Raw genomic sequence first — 13,315 nt, forward strand, 5'->3', positions numbered from 1 at the left:
GGGAAGGTGCCATCTTACTACATCCAAATTCAAAACTGGGGCATCTTAGTTTCAAAATTATTCTGTTGGAGAATTTAATATGCAATAGCTAAAAACATAGCCAAAAATAAAGTTGAAGTTTCTTTTTTTCTTTTCTTCAAGTCAAAGGTGTCAGAGAAAAAGTCTGGAATTTAGGTTTCCAAATGAGCCTAAAATTCTAGCTCTTGTTTGTAGGAGGACTTCAAATCTCAGTGTATATAGAAATAATTTAGTGCATTTTTAAAACTAATATGGTCATTACAGCTGCTTCACCTTTTAGTCAGACTCTTTAGTCAGGATGTGACATAACCTGAAGGATATTATCTTACAGAATAATGACTTGTCTTCCTGTAGCCTTTCAGAAGCACCCATTGCTCACAAACATTTAAGGACACTTGAAGATGTTTGAGGTGTTTATCTGAAAGAAGACTTCTCATTTCAGAGTCATGTATACACAATACTTCAGGAAAGTTCTCTGGGTTTTGTTTAATCTAAACTCATTTATATAGTAGTATTTTATGAATTTTCTTAATTTTTCTAGTGAAACTTTACAGTTAAGCTGCATCTAATTTGTTCTACAATCCTATAGGAGTTGGAGATTTCAGGGAAATACTTATCTTGTGGGCCTGTTTTTACACAACACACTTCTCAAGCAGTGATTTCCTTATGTGATGTAAAGGAGTAAGTGAGGATGAAAGGACAAAATGGTGGACTTCTTCTTAGGAGAACTTTATTCTAGCAGAATTTTAAAATGTAGTGCTCTAGGCAGAAAGCCTTATTTCTGTCTTTTTGCTATGATGATTAATGAGATTGATGAAAAGTTTTCCCGTTTCTTTTCTTCATCATAAAATATTATTCACTCTCACCAGATTATGCGAGCAGAATGTGGAAAAACAGCAGAGGCTTGGCTACATTTCAATGCTGATGTTGATCCAGCACATCTGGTTTATTTGCTTTTAAAACTTTTGGTAAAATTTTCTGTAGCTTAACAATGGGGATTTGTTTTGCCTTAAAATCTGGGAGTATTTGGGGCTACCAAGCATCTAAATTCACTCTCCAGCTATGTACATTAATAGCATGGTTTTGTCTTAAACTGTTTGCAAAATGATGCTTGAATGCAGGCCTCACCTGGTATTCTAAGACTGATTTTTTGGCTAAAAAATGTGGTTATTTTATGTGTATAATATAGCATCTATTTTACAACTTGCACATTTCTCTGTGAATTATTAGTTACACTGGGATTCTGCAGTGGTCATAGTTTCTCATCCCATTTTACATATTCCCTGATTACTTTGGGATTTCTTTTGCAGCTCAGCATCATTTTGATGAGTTGCCTTTATGCCTTAAATTACATGAAATGTAGATTACAACTCTGAATATATTGTCAGAACTACTTTATGCCATTTTTGTTCCTTTTTCTGTTTACTAAAAGGCACTGAAAATAGATTTACTTGGGAATAAGGTTTGATGAGGGCTGTACTTTCTGAGCTACAAAGCTGTTACCATGCAGTGACAAGACAAGGGGGAATGGCTTTAAACTGAAAGAGGGCAGATTTTAAATTAGATAATTAGTATGAACTTCTTTACTGTGAGGGTAGTAAGGCACTGAAAAAGGTTGCCAAGAGAAGCTGTTCAAAGTCCCTGGAAGTGTTCAAAGTTAGGTTGGATGGAGTTTGGAGCGACCTGGTCTAATGGATGCTGTCCCTGCCCATGGCAGGGAACTTGAAACTAGAGGACCTCTGGAATAGGTTGTCTTTAGAGGTTGTAGAGTCTTCCTCAGTGGAGATATTCAAGAATTATCTGGACACAATCCCTTGCAAAGTAGCAGGGAGGATGGAACAGGTGAGTTACTGTGGTCCCTTCCAACCTGACTTGTTCTGTATTCTGTGTTCTGTGATTTAAGGTCCCTGCCAACCCAACAATTCTATGATTCTATGAAACAAATGCAAAATTGTCTAGCTATCAGTAAAATATGATTAACATTTAATTTAGTACCTTAACTCTTTTCTTATTATTTATTTTTATGGTGCAAGATGCGAAGTTGTAGGAAGGTTCAATGTTTTTTCTGCTTTTATATTAGAAATACCTTTTAGTCCACTAATTTTATAAGATTGTGTGTCTTTGTAGAGAAATACTAGTAGTTTTCCCAGAATAGAATGAGCCTGAGATTGTCTCTCTCTTAATGCTAGGACAAGCTATTGCACAGCTGGAACAGTGTCAGAAGGTCAAGACTAAGGAGTGACAGCTATCGAGACAGATTTATCTAGGTCATTTGCCATCATTCAGCTGTCTGTTTACAGCTGTGCGCCAGGGAAGTCATAATAATAGAAATAATGTTCTTTGGAATACTACTTCAATTAGGTTATGTTTATTCAAGCAGCTGATTGCATTATCAAAATCATATTTAGAAGTACTTAAAAGTACACAGGAAAACAGAGGGCTGTGTAGAGGAGGTGTTTATGCGTAGCACACATCAAAATCTGCCATAATTAGAACATTTGTTCATGTCAAACATGATAAATTATTAAATGATTAACAAATAAACACTTTCTTATCAAGAAAATGCATTATTCTCTTATTTTTCTCTGGGAAAGAAAGAGGTGGAAATTTTACTCTGCTTTCTTGTGCAGGTTGTACTGCTTCTTTAAGGCCACACAGTGTCTTTACCCATCTGTTTTCAGATAACTGTTAGAGGACAAAGAAATTGCTTAGGAGTTCAGGCTCAGTAAGTAGCAATGATATAGCAGTAAATGTCAAAGGCAACTAATGCTTCTTTCTGCAATCATACCACTGTGAAGTAAGAGTTGGCCAGATTTTATTTATGTTTCTCAGAAAGACAGTGAGCTCTAATGCCTCAGATGGTGGGACTTTTTCCAATAGTCCCTTACTATCCCACAAGATTAATGAGATTTTTCGCTAGGTGCAGACAACCCATTTGACAAAGTTTTGAAATTCAGAATTTGTGTCCCATTTTAAGCTCGTTTCAACATCCTCAACTCTTTCCACCAAGGAAACAAATACTCTAAGAAATGCTAAAGGGATCCAAGGCAAAGTAGTTCTTGGTATTTTGTGGGGATATCACTGTTACCTGCTGTTATGCTGTTGGTGATAATTACACTGCATTTCAAATTGGCTTTTGGCTGATTATGCCTTTCAAGTGGTTTTGCCTACAGTCTCTGGTAGGTTGTTTACTGTCTGTGAATTTTTCCATTTCATTTTTAATTTTTTATAGTCTTGGCTTCTTTAATTTATGAGTTCCTTGATTGACATGCACAATCTCTGCAAATTTTGTTCCATTGTTCAATTTTAAACCTTCTGGTTGGTCATAAGACAGCACCAAATTTATGGGTTATAGCAGAGAATAATTGCTCTTTGGTCATCTTTTATGAGTTCCTAGTGGTATGCAGATCATTAAGCATTATACAAAAAGAGTTCATTATCTTCTGAAGACTACAGTTTTGCAGATTGCCTCATCCATGCGCATAACAGTATATACTAGTACTTTAAATCCTAAATTAAAAAAAAAAGGCTGATATTACAGAGAAAGAATATTCCAGAAGATATTCCAAAGAGGATTCTTGGAATCTCAAACATACTCACAACTTTGCTGGTGATTCAATGTTTTACTTTAGGCAAGATGTTTTGATTTTCTTTGCCAGAGCTTCTTAACTGGTTTATTGCCTCCCTGGCCTTTATCAACTTTCTAAAAGTATTGCTTTATTATACCTGTTGGCACAGAGAACATCAAAAGAATCTTTCAGCTCAATCTAAGGTGTCTGTATACACAACAGTAAAGATGATTTCCAAGAAAATACTCTTTCTACCAAACAAAGTTGTTAGAAAGGTTTTGCAATGGCATATGGCACCACATGTGCCCCCTTCTCTCACCATCAGGAAAGAAATCTATAGCTTAGAAACCTTAAAATTCTGTCAGATGGCCATAATTTGTTGATATCACTTGTAATTCTTGTCTATCTGCATCTTTCAGGAGAATTTTGCCTTGAGCCTCCAAGTTGACAATATGCAAACCTTGCACATTCTGTATAATCACAGTTCCCTGTTGCCTTCTAGGCTCCCTCTTCTGTTTTTTTTTCCTTATTTCAAGTGTTGAAACAGCTTTAATTGATGATTTTTCAACTGTGTGCTCCACAGGCCTCAGAGGTTTGTCTACTAAGGAGCTTTTGAAGCTGGCAAGGAAACTCAGAATCATATATTTATATAGCTCTGTCTGTATGTGACGTTTTAAAAGATATTTGGCCATCAACTAAAAATTTTAGAAGTTTGCCCTGTGAGAAGCTGTTGGGAACATTTTCAAGTTGTAAAATTCGCTGTAGAGGAGCATCTCACCTGCGTTTTGGCTGACTGGGGAGAGTCATTGCTCTTCCTTAACTCAGCAGTGATCAGCCCCTGACTCCTGCTGTGGGGAAGGGAACGATGACTCTTTACCTGCTATTATCTGCTATGAGCAACTGGAGAGAGTGGGAGTGAAAGCATTTTGGCTGCACCCCACTGTCTGTTGGGAGGAGGAGTGACAGAGCACAGGGTGAAATGAATCCTGTGAAAAGGGGAAATGCAGCCAGCTCATCCCAGTTCACCTCACGGTGCAGACGTAGATGCAGATGTAACAAAATGCTTGATCTCTGCCTCTCCTAGAGAAGCTGTAAGTTTCTGCTCACCTGAAACAGGTTGCAAAGTGCTTGCTCATATTGGGTTTTCCAGTGACTTGTCTGTTTTTAGCAACTACTGATAGTTTAAAATGCATTCAAGTATGCATTTGAATTTGAGATGTGAAAAATCAGAGGAAAATTTTGATAATATGCAGCACCAGAAGAGGAGTGGAGTCAGTCAATACTTGTTTTAGAACAGAGCACATGGAGTCCATGCTAAGTTGGTTTTGCAGCACTTGGAAACTTGTTACTATCCTGACAGACTCCAAAATAGATCCTTCACATTTGCAGGATGAAAAAGGTGCAAAATCTCAGAATGAGGGAAAGAAAAAGACAATGTGTGAAAGAAAGAAGGGGAAAAAAAAGAATGTTCTTCAGAATGCATATTTAATGTAAAAATCTGTATTTAATCAAATGAGGGACTTCTGTTAGCAATAAAGACTTAATCCACCTTCCTTACTAGATGCTAACTTTAGCAACATATTATCAGAACATACATTCTTTATGTAAGCATTGGAAAGTTTCATGAAATTGTGCTGTAAAGCACCCTATAAATAGAGCTTTTCATGGCATCCATTTACTACTATCCTTGGACCAAAGTGACTCATTTGCTGTTGGGGGACAATTACCAGTGCTGTATCCTAGGCAGTAATATGCACTCATGAGAGTTTAAAGATCAAACCAAAAAGTTTAAAATGTATATTTATGGTAGAATGAACCTTTACAGTAACAAATACATATCTAACTTATATATTTTTGTGTGCATATTTGGGGACTTCTGCAACTTTCTTGTTTTGTTCTGAAAATGAGATTTGTAGATTTCAGTTACAACAAAACCCAGCGCAATAGAGGATTCATTGGTAGAGATTGTAGGTCCATCAGTTTTACACAAGTATTGCTCCTATTCTACCCATATTCATAGTGACCCACAGTTCAGACTGGATGTCAGGATTATATCTCAGTCTGTGGTTTTCCTCTGATACTGTTCAGTGTATTGTTATGATATAAATAAATTGGGGGACTTAATAAAATAGTGACATCCATTTCTCTCAGTGTGAAAGTGCAAATTAATGGTTAAAGACAGAGATAATGAGCCACAATTCTTGGTTCTATTCTGGGCTCTGAGCTGACTCACTACATAATCTTACTCAAGTCATTTAAATTCAGGTGCAATAGGCCCCACTGAGCTGATAAGATAATGCGGGCTTCAGCCTTTCTTCCATGGTGGATTTTTCTATACAATTCTGCCCCTCTGTAATCAGCATAAGTTTAATAATGTTTTGTTCCACAGGATTCTTGTAATATATGTTTAATAAATTTGTTTGTTTTCCTTTAAATAATTTATTGAAAGATACATTTTTTCTGATAGAAGTAGGCAGGTAAATATTAGTCTGTTATGTTATGTTTTCTAAAATATGTTTTCTGAGATATGTTTTCCAGAATGATCCTCTTCTACATCCGGACAAAATGACCTTTCAAAAAGCAGTGACACCCATAATTGCCCATCAGTAGAGCTGCCACCTGGAGATCTGTCTCATTCTCAGATTTCTGCAGTGAGCTAAATGATGATTTGTGATACACAAGTCAGGCCACAGAATATTAGCTCTCCACTGGAAAGTGTACCTCTGTCACCGATGTATGAAAACACAAGAGATTTTTGCTTTTTAGTTCCAGTATGTGAACTGGAAATCAAAATACTGACCAGTTTTGCCAAGTAGATTTTTCAGCAATGCCCGGCTGACTGAGGAGGGTAAGAAATTATGTCTCAGAATGACTTCACATGACCACACATCCCAGCAGTGGGAATGGCAGCATCAAACAGTGGTGAATCATTCCCTCGGCACTGAAATTGCCAGCGTTCAGAGGAAAAGGATCACTTTTGAACAAAGAAATGTCTTATCCCACAGAGAGTACAGACATTATAGAGTTATTAATCAGGGCAGTCATCCTGAAAGTAGATTTAACTGCAGGATTTCATGTAGAGGAAAACCAGAACTACAGTAGGAAGTGATTGAGGGCTCAAAGCAGTGGATAGAATTGCATATTTTAAGGACTCCTTAAATTACACCTGGGGAAAGGTTCACTCTGTGCATGCCAATGAAATTATTCCTGTTTGTGTGGTTCACAGTTTTCTTTGGATGGCAACTACCCAGTAAGGTAATTGCAGCTGGTTGTAAAATAGGAAGACAACCAGTTTAATTTGCTCTGTTTTCCACTTCAGTATCACCTCAGGCTGTTTCTTTGCTATCTCTCGTATGCAAAGCCAAGTCAGCCTCATCATTAGTGCGATGGGAGACCTCAAAGGAAAACTGTGATTTGGCAGGTAAATATAGTGGTGATTTTTTTGGTTTTTTTGCCTGCTAGCACTCCTTCTTTCTACTCAATACAGCAGCATGAGCTGGGAGTTAAGCATTTCATGCCACTGAAGCAGCTATTTTCTTTATGAATCATAAAGCTGAGGGGCTATTCTCCTATGGCCATTGCAAAACAATTCAGATAATTTGGAACACTCTGGTTCAGCTGTTTTTGGAAGTGACTGAAGTAGAGCAAGTCAGATTCCTTCCTGGATGTTGTTGTAGTTCAGCTGTGGAAGAAGTAGTTTTGCATAGATCAAAATGATTGTTTAGTTTTAAAGGGACATCTGGACCACAAGGATGACTTAAAAGTAGGATCAGATAGCTGAAGGCCTTGTTCCATTTAGTTTTGAATATCTCCAAATGTGCAGGAGATCTCACAATCTCTCAGAATATCTCACTTCAGGGTTTGGCCACTTTGATGGTCAAAGAGGTGGTTACTGTCACTTGGTCTGCAAATAGACCAAGTAGAACAGAGTTGCTTTGCCTCTTCCCAACTAAATCTTGTTTTCATACAGTCTCCTGCCTGCAGATGAGGTAAAGTGTTACTGCTTAGGCCTTAGGCACCTCCATGTTAGCAGTACTGAAATTTTTTCAAGTCCAGCAAGTCGTGGTTTACCTCTGTGAAAATTTTCAGGTGTCCAGAATATTAACTGAGTTAGTAAGGCCTGTGTCCAATGGAGCCTGTCATCAGTGGGTCTGTAAGTTCAATGAAGACTTTGCTTCCCAGAATGGAAGGATGGTGGGTGTACTGAAAACAGATCTTTATTCTGATCAAAGTTACAACACAATAGGGGCAAGCAGAAATTAAAGAAATTCTGAAATTAATTATTGGAAGCGTAGAGGTCTTGGCAGTGCAATTAAAGCATTCAGAGGTGTACATTTGGAAAATTTATCCTGAAACTCATTTGTACTTATCCCAGTTCATAAAATTGCAGTTTACACTGACCTGCATTTCTGGTACTTCTTGAAAGGTGTGTGGTTTCACCATTTACTGATATCTTAGGAATTTCTTTTTACTTTCTTTATGTTTTTATACCTGTAAAAAGTGTTGTAAAGCGTAGTCATTTAGATTTGGTAGCTCTTTTAGCATCCATTCTGCACAAAATATATATATGTGTCTGCACAATATAGGAAATAGGTAATAAAGTATTTTATACTTTCTTAGACAATATCACAAAATTTTATTCACTTTAGAGTCTTTATGTAGTTGACTAGAATTTGTTTGGGCTTGGGTATTAGCTTCCTGTCCCTGTTTCCTTAGGTGATGGAACTTGGATAATGAAATTCTAACCTTGCATAAATGGGCATGATTTCTGTCAAGTATCTGAAAGACATGCATGAAAAATTGTTCCAAATATGTCATAGTATTAATTTTTATTTAAAGTCAGAAATTTTTCCATCCTTCGTAATGTCTGTTATACTTGAAAGCTCCTGTTTCATTTACCACTCTGTGGTAAAAATCCTGTGTCAAACAGTCTATATTCTTGGTGTACTAGTTTCAGCAAGTTAGAAGCCACTATTTTATTAACAGCCCTGGATTGGTTGCTCAGGGAGAAGTTTTTATTTGATCTTAAAGGAATTTTCTGTGATCAGTCCACATTACAATGGAGCGCACTTTGCCTCCCACTGATGTGGATATCTGTTCTTCCTCTGATGTTATAGTGGAGATTGACATCTTGTAGCACTACATGTAATGAAAGAAAGACTTCAGAATTAAGAAATAAGTACGGTTCTGCAATAATGCAGTTTCAAGTAGTCTTTCCTTCTCAGTTCATATGTTTGTAAAACTGTGGATACATCTTAGCTGAAAACTTCACAAACCATTTTCTGCAAGATTTAACAGGCAAGTTTTACTAATTTCAGCACCAATTGTCATTTACCTGACATTCACCTGCTTTTCTGATTTGCATTTTTTGCCTAAACTCTTTTACCTCTAACACGCCTCATTTAGACTAGCTGTCTGTTAGAAATGTATTTCAGACTGGTCACTTATGCTACTGAGACTAAAAACAGGTTTTCCATTTTGTGTTATCTTCTTTCTGTGATTATAGAATAATATGTGCTGTATTCTCAGCTCCTTGGAAGACACATGAAATTTCAATAATCTCACTAAATTTTTCTGCTAGATTTGTATTGACCCATAAATGAGATGCAGTATGAAAGGAGTTAATTACTGAGAAATTCCTGTTGGAATCAGCTGCTGTACAACTGTTAATACTGAAGTTGTTTTTTATGTCCATGTTTTATTGAGTCTTGTTTCTAAGCGTATGCAGCATATTCCCTTTCCATAAATAATGATCAGTTTATCTTAGTGCATAATGGAGAGATGGGAACACCTTCCTGACTTTCCCACTGGGGCCTCTTGCACTTCTAAACCTGCAGAAAGGAAACTATCTTTGGTAATCAGAAGATGTATATGCCCAGTGGTGTAAAAGGAAAGGCAGTCTAAATCTGTGTCTCAGTTTTTGCAGCAGCTGAAAAATTGTTATTGTACATTAATTGTGGCCTAGCTCACAGGAGGAGCTAGAGATTTATGTAGAGGAAGTTGTTACTGCTTTACTGAAAAAGGAAAAAAAATCCCATTTGTTTTAACTATAAAACTTTCTGTATCTGGGTTTTCATCTTGGCTTTATGAAAATCCATCTATACATGTGTGCACTTGCTTTTCTCTGAGTGTATTGCTTTTACCCATCTACCCTTCATGGCACTTGTTAGCTCATGGTAAGAGCAGCAGAGCAATGTGAAATTTCATTTGTTTTGCTGAATTCTTATTCACAGCAGTTTCAAATTCATTTTGTTGATGTGGTTTTGGGAAATTTCATGTCTGGAGAGATTTGAACAGAGCTGAAATATTTATGGGTGCCTCAATTCAGTCAGAAGTTATGTAAAATGCATTTCAAATAGCACATCTGTAAATAATGTTGGTTTGCCTTATTTCCTATAAAATGTTGCATTCTTTTTAGCTGGTTTCATTCAAACAGGATATCTGATGACAATCAGCTGCCTCTGTCTTATTCAATATTCTTTTTTTCTTTTCTTTTTCTTTTTTATACTGGACAGCAAAAAAAAAATTCTGTGGGCTTTTTCAGTGAAAATATGGTACTTTTGAGGTTAGGGATATCATTATCATATGCCTCACAGATTACTTAATACTTTTCATATGGAGATATTGTACTATTTTTACAACTTATCAGTTATTTTATGAGGATAAAGTAATGTTCAGTTTGTAATAATGGAGATACTTCTAAGTGGAGTCCCCTGATTTTGATTTTGCAAGATGTACTGTTGGTTTACTGGGAGATGGATGGTTGTATTTCCAGCTTATTCTCTGAGACAGGGAGTTCACATTAAATGGACGTGATGCTGGGGGACATGGTTTAGTGGTGGACAGTGCTAGATTTATGCTTCGACTGAAGGATCTTAAATGTTTTTTTCAACCTAAGTGATCCTATTATTATATTTTCGTTAGCATAGTCATTACTTTCATTATACTTTATTTGCGAATAGGCAAATGTATCTGGGGATGTTAAGGACAGGAAAACAGCTGAGGTACAGTGGCCTTCCCTTTAATTTTGAAAAAAAATGGTGGAAGTAAAGCATAGAGAGTGCTCCCTCAGGGGAAGAAAGGCCTTGACTTTTGTTTCTTTTTAATGGAAATGACATTAGCATAAGACACTGATACTTAGAACAAACACACTTTGGGGTTTCTTTCCTTTTTGAAAACAGAGAGGAAAGTTCTTCCCATTTGTGTTTTCTCTTTTATTCCTATGCAAAACCAAGCTTTTCTCTTTTCCTAAATTTTAAACCTATTTTTTATTAAGTTCTTCTTCATGTTTCTATTATTTCTGAATTATTTCTTCTTCTTTAAGCTATAATTAATCCTCAGTATCAGAACACATTACTTTGTGTTGCTGGATGCCACTATTTGACATTTATCTCAACCTGTTTTTTCCTTTTTTTCCTTACTCCAATAAATGTTAACAAGTCCTAAAAATCTGACAAGAATCTAAATTGTCTAAATGGTACATTTATTGTAAGGCATGCTGAATATGACAGCATCACAGCAAAAAGAGATTAAAAGAGGTCATTTGATGACTGAAATGAGAAATAAATATATCCACTGTTTACTGGCTGTTGCTGTGGAGTGTGTGGTATTAGATAGAGAATATGAATTCTATTTGTTGTGTCATTATTTAAATAAGCAGTTATTTCAGAAAGAACTATGCATCTTTATATGAAACTTTAGTTAATTAAATGCTTTGCAATACCTGCTGTCTTCAGAATGTTGAGTGGCTGGTGATTCATAGTTATCTAATTTCACTGTTATTTTCTAAACCCAATTCTGTCTTATTTTGCTGTGTGTATTGAAGGCCATGTCTAGTCCCCTTCACTGATTCCAAGTGATTCTTTCCATATTCAGCAACGTTTCATTTTCTTTTGGGAGCTTTTAAGATTGACAGGTTATGCAATTATTAGTTGCAAGTCCAAAGACTAGTATCACTCCTAAATCCTAAAGACTGTTTCTAATATTTTAGAATTTTCTTTGTAGTTGTACATGTTCTCTCCAATCCTTTAATCTCACCTCTTTTAGTAGTAAATTTTTCTAATAATAAAAGTGCCTTTTTAGCAAATTGCTTGTTGGCAAAATGCTCACATTGGATATGTTTAACCAGGGCTTCTCTCAAAGAAGTTTGAGAAGTTCTTAAAACAAGTGAAATAACCTTCTCAAGCAATACTTGGGTGGATCACTGTGCCCAGGCAGTTGTCTGCTCTGGCATGGTTCTGGATATCTCTGGTTACCTCACTAGCACAGTAGGCAGAGCGAGTTGTAACTTGGCAGTGTGCTTCGGAAAATGTTATATGCAGTAGAAGCAGTTATGGAGACATGGTAGATTATTTCAGAGTTACTGTGTGTGATTTGTTTGTACCTGCATCTCCTACTTTGCTAAATATTCAGGAACACGTTGTGTTCATTTAGTGAAGCTGTCCCAGATTACTGATATTTTGGGCTAAGGCCAATAGTGTGAGGCTCAACAAGGCCAAGTGCCAGGTCCTGCACTTGGGTCACAACAACCCCATGCAGTGCTACAGCTTTGGGAAGAGTGGTTGGAAAGCTGCCCAGTGGAAAAGGACGTGGCAGTGTTGGATGACAGAAGCCAAACATGAGCCAGTGAGTGCCCAGGTGGCCAAAAAGGCCAATGGCATCCTGGCCTGGATCAGCTACAGTGTGGCCAGCAGGAGCAGGGCAGGGATTGTGCCCCTGCACTGGGCCCTGGTGAGGCTGCACTTGAGTGCTGTATTCAGTTTTGAAAGACATTGAGGGGCTGGAGTGTGTCCAGAGAAGGGCAACAGAGCTGCTGAAGGGTCTGGAGCGCAATTCCTGTGAGAGGCAGCTGAGGGATCTGTTTAGTCTCTGGAAAGGGAGGCTCAGAGAGGACCCTCTCTCTCTGGACGAGTACCTGACAAGAAGTTGTAGAAAGATGGAGGTCAGTCTCTTCTTCCATGTAACAAACAATGGGACCAGAGGAAATGGCCTCAAGTAGGGCAAAGGAAGGCTTAGATTGGCTTTAGGACAAGTATCTTCTTGGAAAGGATTGTCAAATACTGGAACAGCCTGTCCAGGGAAGCTGTGAAGTAACCATCCCTGGAGGTATTTTAAAGACATGTGGCACCTGGGGACACGATTTGGTGGTGGACTCAGCATTGTTAGGTTAACATTTGAACTTGATGATTTTAGATATCTTTTACAATCTAAAAAATTATATTATTCCATATGTACTTGTTGTTCAAAATGAAATTTCATCAATCAAAACTCTTTTGTACTCCTCAGCTAAGTTTATATTTATGCTTGTTTGTTTTTTTTTTCTCCTTGGCAGCATAAAGCATCACAAGGGCCATATTGTTCAGGATTTCAGAGAGCAATCGTTTATCTTTGTGGATACAAGTAAACGGACAATGGTGTCCCGACCATCTGCTCAAGCTGCTTGAGAACAGTCTTCTGTGCAAATGGCATGAAAGGTAATTTAACCTCAGAAGGTGCCCACAGAGCTCCAGTTCTGTTTACCATTGTGTCTTTGCCAGTCTAAAAATAAATCATGCTGAACAAAAACATCCTTTTTTCTTTCCCAATTTAAAGAACACATCATCATCAGAGCTAATTTCAGCTAATTTCACCACAAGGGGTTGTTTTTCCTTTCTAGTATTTTTTTTAAGTAGCAGATAGGTTTCCTGGGATAAATGGTATCTGTCTTATAATTGTGTTTGTTGCTGTAG

The 13,315-nt window shown here is 37.2% G+C and overlaps 1 protein-coding gene across 7 annotated transcripts in view; it reads left to right on the forward strand.

The window, feature by feature from the left end:
• Window positions 1-13,315, forward strand: part of DLGAP1 (DLG associated protein 1) — a 407,137-nt gene that overhangs the window by 67,749 nt on the left and 326,073 nt on the right. For all 7 annotated transcript variants that reach the window (XM_058041385.1, XM_058041393.1, XM_058041401.1 and 4 more), the window contains one exon: window positions 12,919-13,060. The gene's annotated coding sequence lies outside the window, so the exon portion shown is untranslated. The remainder of the gene's footprint in view (window positions 1-12,918; window positions 13,061-13,315) is intronic.

This window comes from Melospiza georgiana, chromosome 1 (assembly GCF_028018845.1).
Source record: "Melospiza georgiana isolate bMelGeo1 chromosome 1, bMelGeo1.pri, whole genome shotgun sequence".
Lineage (NCBI taxonomy): Eukaryota > Metazoa > Chordata > Aves > Passeriformes > Passerellidae > Melospiza > Melospiza georgiana.